The sequence below is a fragment of the Scophthalmus maximus genome, chromosome 14, assembly GCF_022379125.1.
Source record: "Scophthalmus maximus strain ysfricsl-2021 chromosome 14, ASM2237912v1, whole genome shotgun sequence".
NCBI classification, from domain to species: Eukaryota; Metazoa; Chordata; class Actinopteri; order Pleuronectiformes; family Scophthalmidae; genus Scophthalmus; species Scophthalmus maximus.
Window position 1 is genome coordinate 15277730 of NC_061528.1, and position 16990 is coordinate 15294719.

Here is a 16990-nt window from a genome sequence, read left to right on the forward strand (position 1 = left end):
TGCATACTATAGGTGATCGGGCGACACTTCTCCTAGTCCCTCCAGTGGCCTGATAATAACTCAGCTCACTTAATTACAGACTCAGCTTCCCAGAGAAATAAAAAAGAAAAGAAAAGCAAGAGAATGATTTTTCTCATGGGGGAAAGTGAAACAATGGCCCTCCAAATCCTTGAATGGATTTCTATCTCAAAGCTCGTGGTGGAGACAGTTTGAACCGTAGTATCGCCGGGTTCCTTTAATTACTGTTCAATGACTTCACTCGGAGTCCTTGGCCTAGTTTAGATTCCTTATCAAAAAAAAAAGCCATGCGCTGGGAAAAGATTACTTTTTTTCAAACTTCGGGATGAGGGGAGGGCAAGAGACAGAAAACAAGCTCATGCTGTTGAACAAATACATGGAAGGGGACAGAGCCCGGGGCTATTTGGAAAGCAATAGCCCATTCCAAGATGTGGCATCGGGCTGGCATCCACACAGCTCTTAAATTCCTTTTCTAGGGCCAGATGGCCTTGGAATTACACAATTTTTAATCTACAGCATGAACCTGTCTAGGCTTGGGGAAATCTTCTCGGGATAGCCACATTGGATTTATTTGCAGAGGAGACTGTCTCTTGCCCCGGGGGCCGCATTTGACGGTAAATATGAAGTTTGACACTAAATGTCCCGAGTCCACTTGACTCTGAGAGATGAGTCGAACCTACAAACTTTAAATGGAACCGGTCTTTCTGGACAGTTTGACATACACCTTATTGATATGTAAATATGAATATGTCCGTGAATACTTAAAAGAATAGTTTGTCATTTTTGGGAATTGCAGCTTCTTTTGTGTATGAATTACCACAGCAGATGAATAACATAGTATATGTTAATATCAGAACTGTAGAAATGCTGGTAGGCAGATATTGTTGCTAGTTTGTGTCTACGTCTGTGACTGACTGAGTTATGTGGTTACACAATCTGTCTTTTGCCTCTCAGATCTCGGAGGCACATGTACAAAATCATCATATGCATTACGTAAAAGACAGTCTAAATTTGTAATTTATGTAGACCCCTTAATATGCTCAGTACGCTGGACCCCAACCACAATGTTAATGTTGCAGAAAAAACAAGATGCCATTACTCAGTGGGCACATACACTGAGTATTATCTTACACATGAAGTACAATTGAAGGACCAGTCTTCTTTTTTTTATTACTTTATTTTGCATTCACACAGGAATAAAGGAGAAGTCAGTTTGGAAAGGCCCTTTCCTCTCCCCGAATGCAACATAAAGCGATGCACTTAAAGGTTAATTAGAAAAATGATCTGTTGAGCTGAAAACAAATGGTACGATGGAGTCCCCCTGCTGGCAGACGAGTTAATCTATGGCATGTCTCCTCACCGGTCCACCTGCGATCTGTCTCCGTCACTCCGCTGACAGTCCCTGCGGGCCGCTGAGAGGATATGCTCCATCGCGTCGCTGTGACTGGCCTGCTAATGAATACAGAGGAGCCCGGGACGTCCAGACGCCTACGAAATGACTGGGAGGACTCCTCTGGCTGCTCAGATCATTCACTGGCCGGATGTCGGCTCAAATGAAGCGGAACGCGGCTACAGTACTAGACTGAGAGGAATGCCACTCGGCCTGAGTAGCGATTGCTCTGATGCTTGAGATTTATTCAATGAACCCCAATAGATCCATAGGGGATGAGAGAATAGCTTGCGGTTTATGGGAGATCTGATAGACCCGAGTATGAAGAATACGCTGTGAGCAAGGTAATATAGAGAACGGGTAAAGAAGTGACTTCGAGTAGACGGTACCACGTTAATGGCTGACTTTGATGGCAATCCAAAATGAACACAATTTTATGGTACGCTGAAAGTTTACATTAGAGTTCAGGAGCTGGAAAAGGATGTTAAGATATACATTTACAGTGCCTGTATTTTCTTACATCGTCTCAGGCAATGGAATCGGCCTCGTTGACGACAAGGCACCATGAACATATCAAGAGCCCTTGATCATGAGTTCAACCACGACAGAGAAGTAAGCCGGAGAAATAAATGTATCTAACATTATTGAATGAATGTGTGTAATTCGTGATGAAGATATGACCTTGATTGGAAAGCATACTGTACCTGTTTGTGTCAGGGTGCTATCTCGCCGCTTAATGTGTTGTCCCTGCTGACATTCACAGCAAGTTATTAGAGGCCCCCGATGCATTCCGTCTTTCATTAGCAAACTAAGTAACGCCAGCGCTCAAATGTGACCTGACCTATACTGTACCATCGGCAAGGGAAGAGCAGGGACAGTGAGTGCAGGAAGCTTATCAATCAACACAACATCATGGAGGCGTCAAATACTTCACAGCCTCCTCTTAAAGGGTTTTGTTATTCAATTAGTTCTTTAAAAGAGCCACTCCAGTTGTTTATTCCCTCACAATAAAGTATTACAGTGGTTACTTTGATAGTAACCAAGTGTGAGCCAAAAACTGATTGGTGCGGTGAGGTAGCCTGGACAGAGGGTCTGGGAAGGTGATAGTAGGCATGATAGTGTCCAGTGATTAAAAAAACACAAACAACAATGTTCAAATACGTAATGTAAAAAAACAACTAAATTGGAAGACATCTGTGGAGATTCTCATTCACCCAGGTCATAGTTATCCCAAGGGCAAGGAATCAGGAGCAACCGGAGTTGGTTGCACATTCTTCTACAACCAAGAATCTGCGACCAAGTCCAGTTGCTCCTGATTTAAAGCCCTTTGGATAACTAAATCGGATCCTTGGCTAAGGACAACTCCGCTCTACAACTTAAAGTTCAATCTCACGCACACACGGAGACATCCGTCTCCTGGCTGATGAAGCACTCCGCCCTTCAATAGGCCCCTTCAATACAGAACACCTTAAGTAATAAAAAAAATGACAATGTTACTTATATCAGAACCATTTGAAGTGCAAGAAAGAAAGAAATACTTTTGCAATTGTAGTTGATGTTAGACCAGTGGGACGTGCTAAATGACAATGCAAATGCAATTATGTATTTCATGGCAACAAAATATAGTCTTCTGAAGTAAATTGATGTCCCGACAATGGAGAAGTGTGCACTACGGTCAGCATTTCTCATGTCACGTTGGTGCTTTATTTACAGCAAGTTCCCAGTGTTAGAATAAACTGTCTATATTCAACTTCAACGTCAACCGTTAGACGGGATGGTTGATTTTTTTCCGGCGTCGAAACTGCTGCAGCTAGTCGCGCCTGTTCGGCGGATCTCATTACCAGTTCAAGCGCGATCGGATTCCTTGGGGGGAGGAGGCCACGTGTCGGCACGGACGGTCGGTGAAGTGATTGGCAGTCGACCACGGGGAGCCTCTTCCTGCAGGCGTTACAGATGCACTGCTGCCTGTCGCGGCACAGACACACACCCGCACAAAACACACACACACACACACACACACATTCGTGGCCAATATTTGTTTTCTTTATTACGCACGAGAGAACAGTCAGTCCACGTCATCTGACGATGACCCCATCATATACACCCATTGATTTGACAGATACGACACACATTTGCTTAATCACATATGTATGTTGTAACGTTGGTTCAATAGTGTCTGTCAATGAGAAACCCTTCACCTCATGTAATCTGATCTAAAGAAAGATAAGTCTATACAGTTTGTTTTGTTCTTCCTTATCTTTTTCTTCTTTACTTCACTGCATCATTCAACTGCAGTTTATTATGGCAGAAATACTGAATACCAATGAATTCTACTTTTGTCTTTTATGGATGCGGTGAAATGTAAATATAAGCATACTAACTACAAGTGAAAACATGTCAAAGTTCTACAGTTGTGTGTGTGTGAATTGAGGTGTACACACACTTAACGCTGCACTTCAATCCATGTGGGTAAGACATACATGTGTACTGTGTTTACAATTACACAAGTCCAGGAAACATAGACAGAGGCAATTATAGGAGATTTTAATTTGAAGGTACGTCTAGCAATTGGTTTTTTTTAAAGCATTGTATAACATTTCAAAGAGCTAAAAAGACACAGAATCATCTGTTCTGAAACTGCTGCAACATCAGTCAAACAAACACTGCACATACATTTGACGCGTAAAGGGCAACAACAATACAGTAACTGCAACACAGTCGGAGATTAACCAGGATGTGCGTCTGTAAACTGTCATGGAGGTTTAACAATGGACAAAATTTTACCACTCTCCTTTGTTTTCTCCTCCACGTCAGACGTTAATTTGTCAATATGGAAACCACAATCCTGCTAATTAACAGGACATGTAATATGTTATTTTTTATTATCATTGCAGATTTAAAAATCATATGAACCTTGAACTTGCAATAAACCAATATTCTTTTTTTCTTCAAACTACACACGTTAAATGTCAACAGTTAATTATTCATATAGAAACTGGTCAGTTGCAGTGCAGTGGGAGAAATGGGCCCTTTAAATTAAGGTCAAGTCAGTTTATACAGGCCAATATCACAATATTACAAATATTCCTTAAGGGGCTTTACAATTTGTACAGCATACGACAACCTTTATCTGTAGACCAATGATTCAGAAAAGGAATCTGGGACAACATCAAGTTACTGTACATCAAGTCATGTAAATATCACTATCCAGATTTCTGATTTCCCTGGGCCCTGAAGATAATTTAAACGTGCATTTTAGGATTAGTGATATTATGGTACTATTCATATTTTTGATTCTACAATCTGTACCAAGTAAAGTGTAATTACAATGTATGCTTAGTGATATTTTCCAAAATCCGAAAACTTCAGGACATCGTACATATGTATGATACAAATGTACGATACAAATGTACGATACCATACGTTTATTGAATTATGATTATTATTGTTTTCCATCTCCGGTCAGACACTTTCTAGGCTCCAAGCTACAGTAGCAATTCTGACACAAACTTTTAACAATGCGTACAGTAAGTATGTGTCATATTCGCAGGGTTGAAGTCGCAAACTGTCCCCAGAAGACCATAATCGCCGCGCGATGAGTGATGACCACCACTTCATTTAGCTCTACATTGACTATGATAGGGCTCATTCACTGCGATCCTCATAAGACATTATATTACGAGGGAGACGGGCATGTCTCGGGGTGTGACAGCACGGGGGTGTGAAATCATGTCCCCTTTCATCAAAAGAGTTATGATCGCTCATGTTGGGCTCATAACAAATAGCCGGCTTTGCGCTTTTATCAGCAACGCCGTGACCCTCAACGCTGTGACCTCATCATTAATATGGGAAGGCCGGATGATAGATCAAAGCACGGTTCAGTGGAGCATCCCTGGGCCAGGGCTAGCCTTGAATCGTTCATCACACCATCCCTGTGGGGACTTTACGAGGGTCCGGGGAAGAGAGGACGCTCTCCGGGCTGTCACATTTGTTTTACCGCTTTTGATAAGGGCTCCCTTCTAAAAGATGATACGCGCCGGGAATTCTCATTAACAAATGGCTGCGATGACATCCTCCAAAGTTTAATAAAGCTGGACTGTCACCGAGTGGTTTCAGCAATCTGCTTCATGCTTTTCTTTGGACGGTAAACTGTATAAAAGTAGACTGAGATGTCATATTGAAGAAAAATATATATAAAAAGAATTGGCCAATGTGGCCTTTGGGTCCTTGAGACCATAGTTTTGGTGGCTGTTGTTAATTGATTTCTATAAAATGTCTATAACGGCTCAGCCGCTTGCCCTGTGAGCGCAGGCACGACGAAAACATAAATGCCACCCAATCACTCCAAAATACTACATGTCGTTTTCAAACCAGCGTTAGTGTGGGTTGGAATTATTGAAGCAAAGGCAGCATGTCTGAGTGCTTGTGTCAAGTTGTGCACCTAAATTCAGATTTTGTGATATTGCCACGTGGAGCTCGGAGTTAAACAGATGCAGTGATAAAGCGGGTGACGTTAAAAGGCACTTGTACATACTGCGATGATTTAACAAAAGTTCCGCAGAATATGCAGCCTGTTTTTTACTGGTATGAAGCCAGCGAATGGGGAAACAGTTGTGCAGGACAGGTGTAGGGTCACAACGATGGCTACAGGTCACGTGCTGGAGCAGGACCGATGCCAAGGAGACTGGGCCTCTGTCTCAATCTGCATGTTCCTGTTTGTGGTCGCATCCCAAAGAAGTCGGGGGACTGGGACTGGACTATCAAACCCCTCAACACATGTAATGTAATCACATATAATATAAATCAACTGCAGAGCGCGCAAGTCGTCTCTGACAGATGTTTCCTGCTAATAGGGGAGGGAGAGACACAGAGAGAGAGAGAGAGCAAGTGCCTTGTGGTTTGGGGAACAATTTGAGTTTCAGTTGTAATTGAGCAAAGAGGGACGACACTTTTTATATAGTGCGTTTCTAATCCATCAACCCGCTCTGTACAATGTGTGTCTCACTGTATGGCATGTACAGCATCAGTCACACATTCACACACTGATGGCATTCGGTGTCTTTCTCAAGGACATTTTGACGCGCTCTCTGAAAGGAGCTGGGGATCAAAGCAGAGACCTTCCCAACACTGGACGACTGCTTTAGCCCCTGAACCACAACCAACTGACCCGAGTTCAAATTCACTTTTACCTATGTGCACAGTTTTGGTTTTAATTTGTAGACAGCGTTACTCTGAGCCATGAAATCATAAAATCCTTTTTGATTTAATATCAAAATCTGAGATTTAACCATGCTACCTTTGCCTTTATGTGGAACCAGGAGCTAAATGCCATTACACTGTATCAGTTCCCCTCAGTTTCATTGATATTGAAAAGGTTATGCTTAGCCCCAGGCGCAACTTGATTTAACAATTACTGGAGAGATTTAGTGTCAGATTTTCTACTTCGAAAACCATATTACAAAAGTGAAGAAAAACACTGTCTCTGCTTTTAATATAAAATACTCCCTGGAGCTGGGAGATATAATGGATCAATAATGTCAATACTATGAAATGATAAAAGATATTGCCGGAGATGACATTGTGGCATACTGTAGCTCAAATGTTGCCTCTTCGTTGTGTTCAAGGCTGCATCGTTGTTACGTGACAACATTTCTGATTATGTTCAACTTTTGTAACCAAGTGAAAATGAGCTGTGAACGCATCTATCTGCTCGACTTAAGTGATTTCTTTTTTTTCCGGGAAAATTAAATCAGTGACATCATTCACACTTAAACTGAATTGCTCTTTGAGAGCAGCAATAATTGTACCTCATATTTTGTGACATTATTGAAATTGAGGCACTGAGTCTATATTATATTTGATTTTTGGCATCTCTGCATCTACAGGTGATTAAGTGCAGCGCCAGCTGCAGCAACAGGAGCTTCCCTTCACAGCCCTGTGGTTTTAGATGAGACCATCTGAGGCAGGTTTTTACTCATAATAACTATCGTAGATGAAAACCTCATGTAACTGCATCCCTTTATGTCTATTATTATTTGTTTGGTATGGATCACGACGAACCACGAAACCACTACTCATCATATTGCAAAGAAAGATTCAGAATAAACTGCTTTTGCACAAATTGACATGACTGGGAGTAATATGGTTTTAATGTTGAGGTATATTTGTATATATATATATGTGCAGGAAAATACTTTATATATATATATGTGTGTGTGTGTGTGGTACTTTTGAAGCTCCTGCACACCTGTGGTATTGCAAATCTACAAAATGTATTGACAAATTTCTCACTCATTTGTTTGCGTTACTGTATTGGTTAGAGTGTGGCAGTAACATAATCAGCTGTAGCTAAAAAAAAAAACAAATATGTACCTAATTTATGAATTAGAAATATTGAAGAATGTTGCAGCGTAACTTAAAAGGAAAAGACAAAAAAACAAAAAAAACATCATGCAAATTTAATTTTCTCATTGTGAATTTTCCCACAGGAAAAACTGCATGTGCCAAACAAGTGTCAACTAAGCTGCAAGTTTAAAACACAAGTTGTGTGGAATAACTGCACATACCATAGTGTTTCATTGGAGCTCCCTAATCTTCACCAGAAATTGGAATAAAATATGTGATGAAGTTTTGTGTCTTGTAGACTTGCTCGTAATGAGGGACCAACTGGTGGGTATACTATAGGGTTCAGGAAGACAAACTACAGCACGTCCATGTTTAACCATCTGTCATACTTAAAGCTACAGTGTGTAATATTTAGGAGAACTTATTCACAGAAACTGAATATATTGTCCATAATTGTGTGTTCATATATGTGTAATCACCTGCAACAAAGAAGCAATGTTTTTTGTCATCTTTGAATGAGTTAAATATAGTGGCATTAGGGGGACCCGTTCTCCGTGTAAATCGCCATGTTTGCTGCATCGTGTTGTGCCGCGTTCCGGTTCCACCGCGACTCAGGTGATCGGAAAAAAAATCACCAGTAGCATTAAATGCGGTTGCAGAAAACGGTCCAGAATACGTCGCATTGGCGTTGAATTTCCAGGAACCCGGAAATTGAAGTAGCGGTGCGCCACCATAAAATGTCCCCTGTCGGACGCTCAGTTGGTTGCGGTTTGCAACTTTACCACCAGATGCCGCTAGAAAAGTACAAAAATTTAATACTGAGATATTGTCAATTCACAAAAATGCAGCTTTAGCTATTGTGAGTCAAGCTTTTCCCTGGGTCGACCTCAAACACGCTGTTACACAGAGGGGTCACTCGTGGATTTCTTTACCGACGGCAAAACGTCATCAGTGCCAATGAATCTACAGAGCAGCGTCTCTCATCTTCGTCGCTACCAAACTAACAAGCTATTTCACAAAAAAGAAATAAATGAAATGGCCTCTTTGGAGTTTGCACGACTCAGATACCTCTACCGAAAACTACTTTTTTGAAATCTATTATAGAAGTCACCCAACATTTCGTCTCATCGGCCCCCATGACTTTGTGTTTTGTTTAAGTCCAGCCAGCCATATCCCTCAGGCTGCCTTTCACCTGCGATAAGAGCGACAGTTTCTTTCAGCGCAGACAGACATAGCTCAACTCCTACAGGTAGCAGCTGACATGACTATTAGTCTTTCTTCTGGTACTTGCAGGTGTCAGACTCGCCAGTGCTCACTTGTCAGAGCTGCTCTGTGTGCTGTCTGGGGTGATTCATCTTCTTGCCAGCATCATTAACTTCCTTGTGAAAGGACTGGCAGAAGGAGACTCAAAGCAGAGCTCCAAAGAGTTTATGTGCCTTGTCAGGAGCTACTTTCCCTCCTCTGCAATCAGATTTAAAACTTCTCTCTCCTCTGTGTACCTTTTTCTTTTCTCCTCCCCCTCTTGTAATTGTTGTTGTTCCCGGGCTTCTCTATCTCGGGACGGAAGACAGTGTCCCGGAAACGCTCCCATCGTGCTGGAACTGCAATTTTTTAGATAATTGTTTAAAATGAATGAATTAATGTAATTAGGACGCCATTCAATAATAAAACAAATCACGCAATTTTGATAACAGAGTTAGGAAACCGACTAAAAATGTGAAGAATAAAACGTGATCATATTATTAATGCAGATGCTTTTATCACTGAGTGAAAACAAACAAACGGACAATGGCATGAACACCCTAGGCACTATTCTGTTTTGTAATTTCCCCATTAAACTAATGGCTCTCCGGGTTTCACCATTAATTGCTTCATTTCTGCTGCAGAGTTTTGTTTTTTTCTTCTTTCTGCAATGGCCTATATTTGCTGATGTTTTTGCTTTGTCGAGGCTCCTAAATGAAGCCACTTAATTAGCGTAAGAAACGTAAAGACCTGTCAAATTAACCCGTCTTTCCAGTACATTACATTTTCTGCATTAAACCAAAATGGATTCTTGCGCTGGCACAATGTCAGAGTATCAGTACACGGTCACACTTGGAAACAAATGATGAGCCCGGGCTCGATGAAGCTCTGGAGAAAAGAGAACGGTCGTGCGAAGATGGCATCAAGTGCTGCCGTGCACAAGAGCAATGGCCTGCAGCAGCAATGACAACGCATATCTCCGGCCCGCTTAAATGTTGCACAACGCTCAGGAGTTTGTGAGAATTACTGAAAATGAATTCAATTTATATTATGCTAGTCCTAAGCTTGTACACGGTGACATGTTTTGTTGCTTTTTTTCCATTGTTTTTAGAGATTTTCTGCCTCTGAAAACTTCTAATAGGGTCTTTTTTTGGGTGGGGGGAATTAACAACAAATGAGATGTGTTAGATCTCTGAGATTGTTTTCCTCTGGCAGAGAATAAAAGGAAGCTCACCCCCTGACCTTTTTCTTTAAAACATACCTCTCTTTCAGGTGCTTGATAACAAGTTATTATCCAATGTGGCAGCCTTTTCAGAGCCAGTGAAAAGTGGCAGAGGGTCTGCACCAGGGTGTTATTAAGCTGGAGTATGGGCTCTTAAAGACTGCCACAGACTGTCCTCTAACCTCCCCGCGCTTTATTATGGAACACTTCAGCTTCAAATGTAGTTTGTGCCTCGTCTACCCGGACTATTTTACAAAAGGACACCTTCTCCCTCCTTAAGCGTGCTGTCTGAGAGCAGATATAGATCTGAATTCTATAAATGTATTAGTGTCAGATGTTTTCTCTTCATCCCCCCTCCCATCATTGCCTATGACATTATTTGGATCGTTAAAATTGAATATTACTAAAAGCTATGTGCATTCTTCTCATTTGATGCAATTGCAGGCCGGTTGTTGCAGAGCAAAATACACTGGATTTTAATGGAGCTGTCGCCAATAATGGCTGCGAGTTCATCCGATGCAGTACTATATACAGGTACTATACAATGTGCTAGTGCAGAGGATGATGAGGGAATTGTTGTTCCCTCAGCGCTGCGGAGGCAGAACACATCCAGGACGAGTCTCGCTCCTCGTTCAATAACGCAACTCATAGAGAACACACGCCCATTTGTTTAGGTTCATTGTTTGCTCTATATATGTTGCAGACAATTGAGCCGCGGCGGAACCTCCTCCTTAAATTTACAGTGTGCGTTAATAGGGTTATAAGAGGGGAGTGAGAGAGGGAGAGTGCTAATAGGAAAAACACTGAATGCAGGGGGAGTTTCATCTCTTGTGTCTCCACTTGATTAGTTTAACAGCTCCTCTGATCTTTCGCTGTGATTGAAGTGTTTAAGTGGAACATGGGGGGCAGCGGCGGAGCCGGAGAGCGGGCGCCGAGTAATGTGCCACCAAATGCCTAAGAGGCACAACATCTTAATGTCAGGGGGAAATTAAAACACTTTTCCATTACCGGGGCCCCTTGAATCTCAATTCATTTGTCCACACACAATACAAAGTAGGTGACAAGGTCAGTAAATACCCATTGAATAAGACGTGGATGTTGACCTTTGAGAGCAGGTGGAGTCGAGAATGATTTTCTAAATATACATGTGAGACGGAGGGCTCACGTATTTGAGTTTTGGGAGTGAAAAAAGAAAAGCCTTTGTACTGAGGAGCAGTTTCCCATTGATTAAAAACCCACACTCGGCAACTTTGTACATCCACATCACCAAATGGCAGAGGGGGGTAACTTTTAAGATTTTAGCCCCGTAGAAATCCTGCAGACACCAGCAAACAGCACACTCACGTTCACCATACTTTGTCATCTTTGAAGGGAACCCAATAGAAGGGTGGCAAAGAGTGAGACAATGGAACTACTGTTGGCAATTTCTCGGAAGGCCTGTTTGTTGTCGGTTAGGACTGCGGTTACCTTTTTTTAGCCTGTCACCCTTTAAAATACAAACCAATGTCTACTCGTGACCCACGTCAGCTGCGTGCGGCTTATAATCTGGTTACCCAAACAGTATTTTTGTTTCCGCCGCTGTGTTTGAACACAGCAAAAATATTGCAAAAGCCTGAGCAAGTCACGTGATCCAGTTACGCCATCACACATTTGTCAGCTAACCAACCAGTGGCAATCCACCCTCAGCTCCTGGAAACCTGACAGAGTCTGGGGCTGTCGGAGCCATAAACTCGAGGCATCTCCGAGACACACTTCACATCACAAACAAATTGGTACCTGTAATGTTGTGTCAATACCGCGGGACACAAGACAGATGTTGTTATTACTTTGTCATTTTCTCCATTCCGCAGCAGTTGCAGAACCCCGGTGATCCTGTTGCCGCCAGAATGTCAACTAATGACCGGACAGTCGGAAGAGAGCAGCGAATTTGTTACCGCTGACAGGAAGCAGTGATGGATACGAGAGGTGAAAGTCCTCAAAACGGAAACCTCAAAGGTGGAGTGACACGGCAGCAGCCCCGTGGTGTTAGTTCAGGTATATCAATACATGCCTAATGTGATACTAGATGTCACTTTAAAAGTGCAAATGAATTCAAATATTGTAATTGATAAATCAAACCCATTACTGTTCATTAACAAACTACCACAGTTTTTCCTAAATAGTCCCTATTTGTTTTTTTCCTGGTAAAGAAATGGAAATTATGTGGGTTAAAAGGGGCCTTCCAATTTTTGCTCTACAAAGACGTTGGTTAAACCTTGATATTATTTATTTAATTTAAAATACATCTTAAAAGCTCACCATCCAATAAGTGAGATATCTCTGCCCTGTGACCAAACGATTTCATGCTTTTACTGATAAAGCTTCTCCGTGTCGCTTTAGCCAACACTAGGTTAATTTCAGGGATTCAATAAAACCGACCTACAAAAACATTGTGAGAACTGATTCAGCAATTGTCTTACAAAAGGGTTGAAAGGGGGAACATATGTTCTCAAGTCTGACGTGGCACGAGAGTCATGGCCAAACACAGAAGGGGCTTCACAAATGCATGATATTGCGTCATGCTTATAAGCTCACATCTCTCCCTCCTAATGTGCTTTTTTCCTTTCATTTTTTCTTCAATGCAAAATGCTCATGGCCGTCACCCTTTCATTCTGACGCTGACTTTGATTGTGTAGGCACCTAAAAAATGAAAATGAAAAAAATTAAAATAAGATCGTGACAAACTTCAGCAGGTTCATCATCCATCTGAACCGTACTGACAGAAATATGGAGTGTATAATTTTCACTGGGGTCTCAGATGGCCCCAACAACGCTACCCTGCTGTACATGTCAACATGAAAAGAAATAATGCAGTGTTCAATTTTGCATGTCACCTTGACCCTATGCAGCATGAAGCATAATGTGTGTCAAACTGACTTGTTGTTGTTGAGCTTGTTGTCAGCGTTAGCACAAACTTAAATCAGCAGAGATTATCCACACTTTCTTGTTAGAACTCCAATCACTCCAATTACATTTGCTCCAAAGTGACTTTTCCCAGTCATCCGGCCAGGGATTTCTTTAGCCATCAATTAGAAACGTCACTTCTAATCTGAGCCTGCTTCCCAGACACTGGTCATTTCCCATTAGAGTCATTTTCCCCAGGATCCCGCGGAGCGATAGACATCTCCGCAGCTCAATAGAGGAGACGTGGAGGAGACCATAATTAAAGAGGTGGCATTTACTCTCAGTCAGGCTCTCTCAGAGATCTGAATCTGCAATTACCTTCCAGAAAATAGCATTGTCAGGACAGGACCCACGTTAATAATGGCCCCCATCTCTGGGGCAGTGTACAGAATGCAATCATTTCCACTGAAGCCGCACTTTGATTGTTTATCGCTTTACCCAGGGTTATCAGCCACTCTACTGTAGCGAATGTACACAGAAGGTAATAATACCGTGGGCCACTAGCTGGGCTATTCAAGTATTTTGCTGAGCAGTGATTGTGCTCATAAAGGCTAAATTTTTTAACACCATGCTCATAAAGGTTGTAATATGATGGCGAGCATTCGCCAACCACCAAAGACAGAGCGATACAAGTATACAGATTGTATCAATATTCTTGTATCCCTCTCTCTTTCTCTCTCTCTCCCAATATCTCACACGCACACCTTCTATCTCGTTTGCACATTCTGCAAGTGCACAGACTCCCCTAAGCCTCTACCAACCCGTGCCTGACTTTCCGGATACTTTATCAAGTGCATAAGGACCATTTGCACAGAAGGCAATTAAAAGCTTTAGTGGTTCCTGCAGGCAGAGGGGTAGTTTGGGGGGCCCCAGTCGACACACGAGCCAGCACCTTATTGGAGAGGGCTGGCTTTGTGCAGCGAAATGGCTTCAGTAATTTATACCAAATAGACTGCAGGTAGGGTATGGGGGCCAAGAGGAACGCATCTGCATTAATCAATATGAAATTATCCCGGACGTAATTTGTGGAGGGCAGTCATGCACCTGCCTGGAAATGTGATTGGGGGAAGCCTGCACATAAACAAGTGACGAGACTCTGCCGGAAATCTGGTGGCTAGAGAAAGAAAAGGAGATCCAAAATCAGATCCAATTGTCTGTCAAATCCCAGGGAAACCGAGAAGCGAGAGAGGGGAAAGTGACATAGGAAAAACTGTGTTGAAAATGTTGATTCATGAAATGCACTCGGTGCTTCTGGCAGTCGCGAAGCTTTCACACGAGCTCAACAAATTGACTGTAAAATTCTCTGTTCGGCAAATGTGACTTTTAGAAAAATGCAAATATACCAGTGACTGATGCTCAAGGGTTGCGGGGAACTAGATCTATTAGCATTGTAAATTCTGGTCCCAGAGATAAGCGTGTCCTTAAAATGACCATACGCAAAAGTAGCGATAGTGAGGATGCCCAGCGGATTATCGCGTTTGCATATCTTCTAATCAATTCACTTGTTGGGTTCGTGTGTAAAGGCCAAGATCACTGTGTCGTGCTTTCGAAATCAGACGAGTGTTTTTTTTTGCTGCGGCTTTTTCTTTGTCTGAGACATTCTTCTTCCTTCTAATCATACACTCCTCCATCTCAGGCTCCCAATGTCATTAGTGTCAGTAAATAGGGGAAAGGCATTCTGGACATGGTCTGGCCCCTTCGTTGGCAGCTGGTGACCTTCCTGGTCTGTGTGCTCCATGACTCTCTCCAGCCTCCTTTTTTTCATGTTTCAGACAGCCCGGCTCTCTTTATCACTCCCCAGGATCAGCAATTGCTCACAGACAGTCTCAGTAATGCATCCATGCTCGGTATCGCTTCAGCACACGACTATGCGCTTTGCAAATACAATACGTGAGGAGTGAATACAAGAGAGAGAGAAGGAGCTACGTGCGTAAGGGTTTACAGCATTTCAAGGACCATCCCGCACATTAATATTTTAGGCTTTAAAACGTTACTTAGGGCAAGATTAAAATAGTATTTCACCTTCACTGGAGAGTTATTAGTAGAGAGTAAGAGTGAATTACCAGGAGAGAGAGAGAGAGTGAGTCAGGGTTACAGGCATCAGAGACTGCTGATCTTCCATGATGTTCCTGATGGCAAGATTTTTATGTAAAGTCACACCTGTCATCCTGATTACCTAAGTCTGGTGAGAGATGAAAAAAAATATCCTCTACCTGGAATGCCTTAACACTCATCCTATTTTCAAAAATGAAATTCTGCCGTCAAAAATAAATTCCAACGGGGAGCGACCCATTTTTTTAAGGCATGGCATTGGACTATAACCTTGAAACAACAAGATAACAGGAGCTACAATGAAACACGGTAAAACAACAGGTTGTGTGAATTTTTTTCTACCATTTAAGTTCCCTGTGACTCACAGGAGGTTCGCCCAATTATGCAGAGTGATATACTGAAAAACATTTAGAGCCCTTCCCGCGATACACGGTTCATAAGCATAGTAACAAAGGCTTAATTGGTTGAATTCCTCTCTTTGCAGACACGCAACTGTACCCTCAGGCACAGACAAAAGACTTCTAAACTCTCTTTTGTGGAGCGCGGAGATGAAAGGGCAGAGGAAGACAGCGGCTTGTCAGGGAAGAAGCCGGTTTCCAGCAGCCAGTTAGTGTGCAGGTGTAGCAGACCAGAAGAACGACAGGTTATCGCCGGCTCCCTGCTCGAGAGATGAGACGCCACGCCATCAAGTCATGATGTCTCATCCCTCCTTCGACTCTCGCACCCGGCCATCCTTTGCTTCTGACATGACGGACGTCTTGTTATTTACCAATATCAGACACCAACGGCGCCTGCTCGGATTTAAATATTTAATTTAACGTGTTGCGAATAGGAACATCATGAATAGCTCTTTGCTTGATTAAACAATGCCGCTGCAGTTCGAGCTTCCGATTCTTTTCTTTTCTTTCTTTTTTTATATTTGTGCTCAGATGAAATCTATGGCATATAAAGAATGACGACATACATATGCATTCTATGAACAACCACCCAAAATGAATACAGTGATCATATAAAGACAAGGCAACAGTTTATACAGACAATGTAAGGACATAGTATGACCAGTACGTGAAATATTCTGGACAGGTTAAGTCAGTAACCTGCCTCAACCCAATGAAAGGAATAAGTAATAAGTGTCTGCTGTCTAGTCTGTACACTTATTTAATGCAAATGATATGCTGCCAACTTTGTCTTTGATCTATTTTTTGAGCTTTGGTCCCTTAATTTGAGAGTAAAAAAAGAAGCTACTGTGTGCTGTTCATCTGATGTGGTTATAACACCTTAACATTTGAGGCTGTAATTTGGCACTTTATTGTCATTGTTGTAATTTAAAGACCAGTGTGCTGGAGTACATAACCAACACAACAAAACACGTGTCATTGTATTTATACTGCACGAACTGCACTGTACAAGCAATAATACATATACATACATTGCTAATACTGAAATAAAATATTTTTTGTCATTTCAAATTTTACATAAGTGAAGTAATTGAAGTAGAAGAAGTTGTGACTCAATATACCATGAATACAGAAATTTTCAAACTTTTCATCCGCACAGAATATATATTTTTTTTATTACATTATATTAATCACTGCAATCGCCGTCCATCTATGACATTAGTTCTGTTCTCATTAATCAAGTAAAATGTGGAAGAATGTAGTTGAAAAGTGTTAATCCTAAAACTAATAACTGTGATTCAATTTCTCAGTAATGCCACAGTTCATTTGATAATCAAACCAGAAAAAAGAAAATGTGCATATTGGTTAAATTAGTGTCTC

At 41.8% G+C, this 16990-nt stretch overlaps 1 long non-coding RNA gene across 1 annotated transcript; it reads left to right on the forward strand.

Moving 5' to 3' along the window:
• Nucleotides 1-393: 393 nt before the first annotated feature.
• Nucleotides 394-16550, forward strand: LOC118282667. Its single transcript, XR_004784320.2, has 4 exons — nt 394-632; nt 1939-2020; nt 12068-12251; nt 15697-16550. It is a non-coding gene; the product is annotated as an uncharacterized LOC118282667 (long non-coding RNA).
• The last annotated feature ends 440 nt before the right edge of the window (nt 16551-16990 follow it).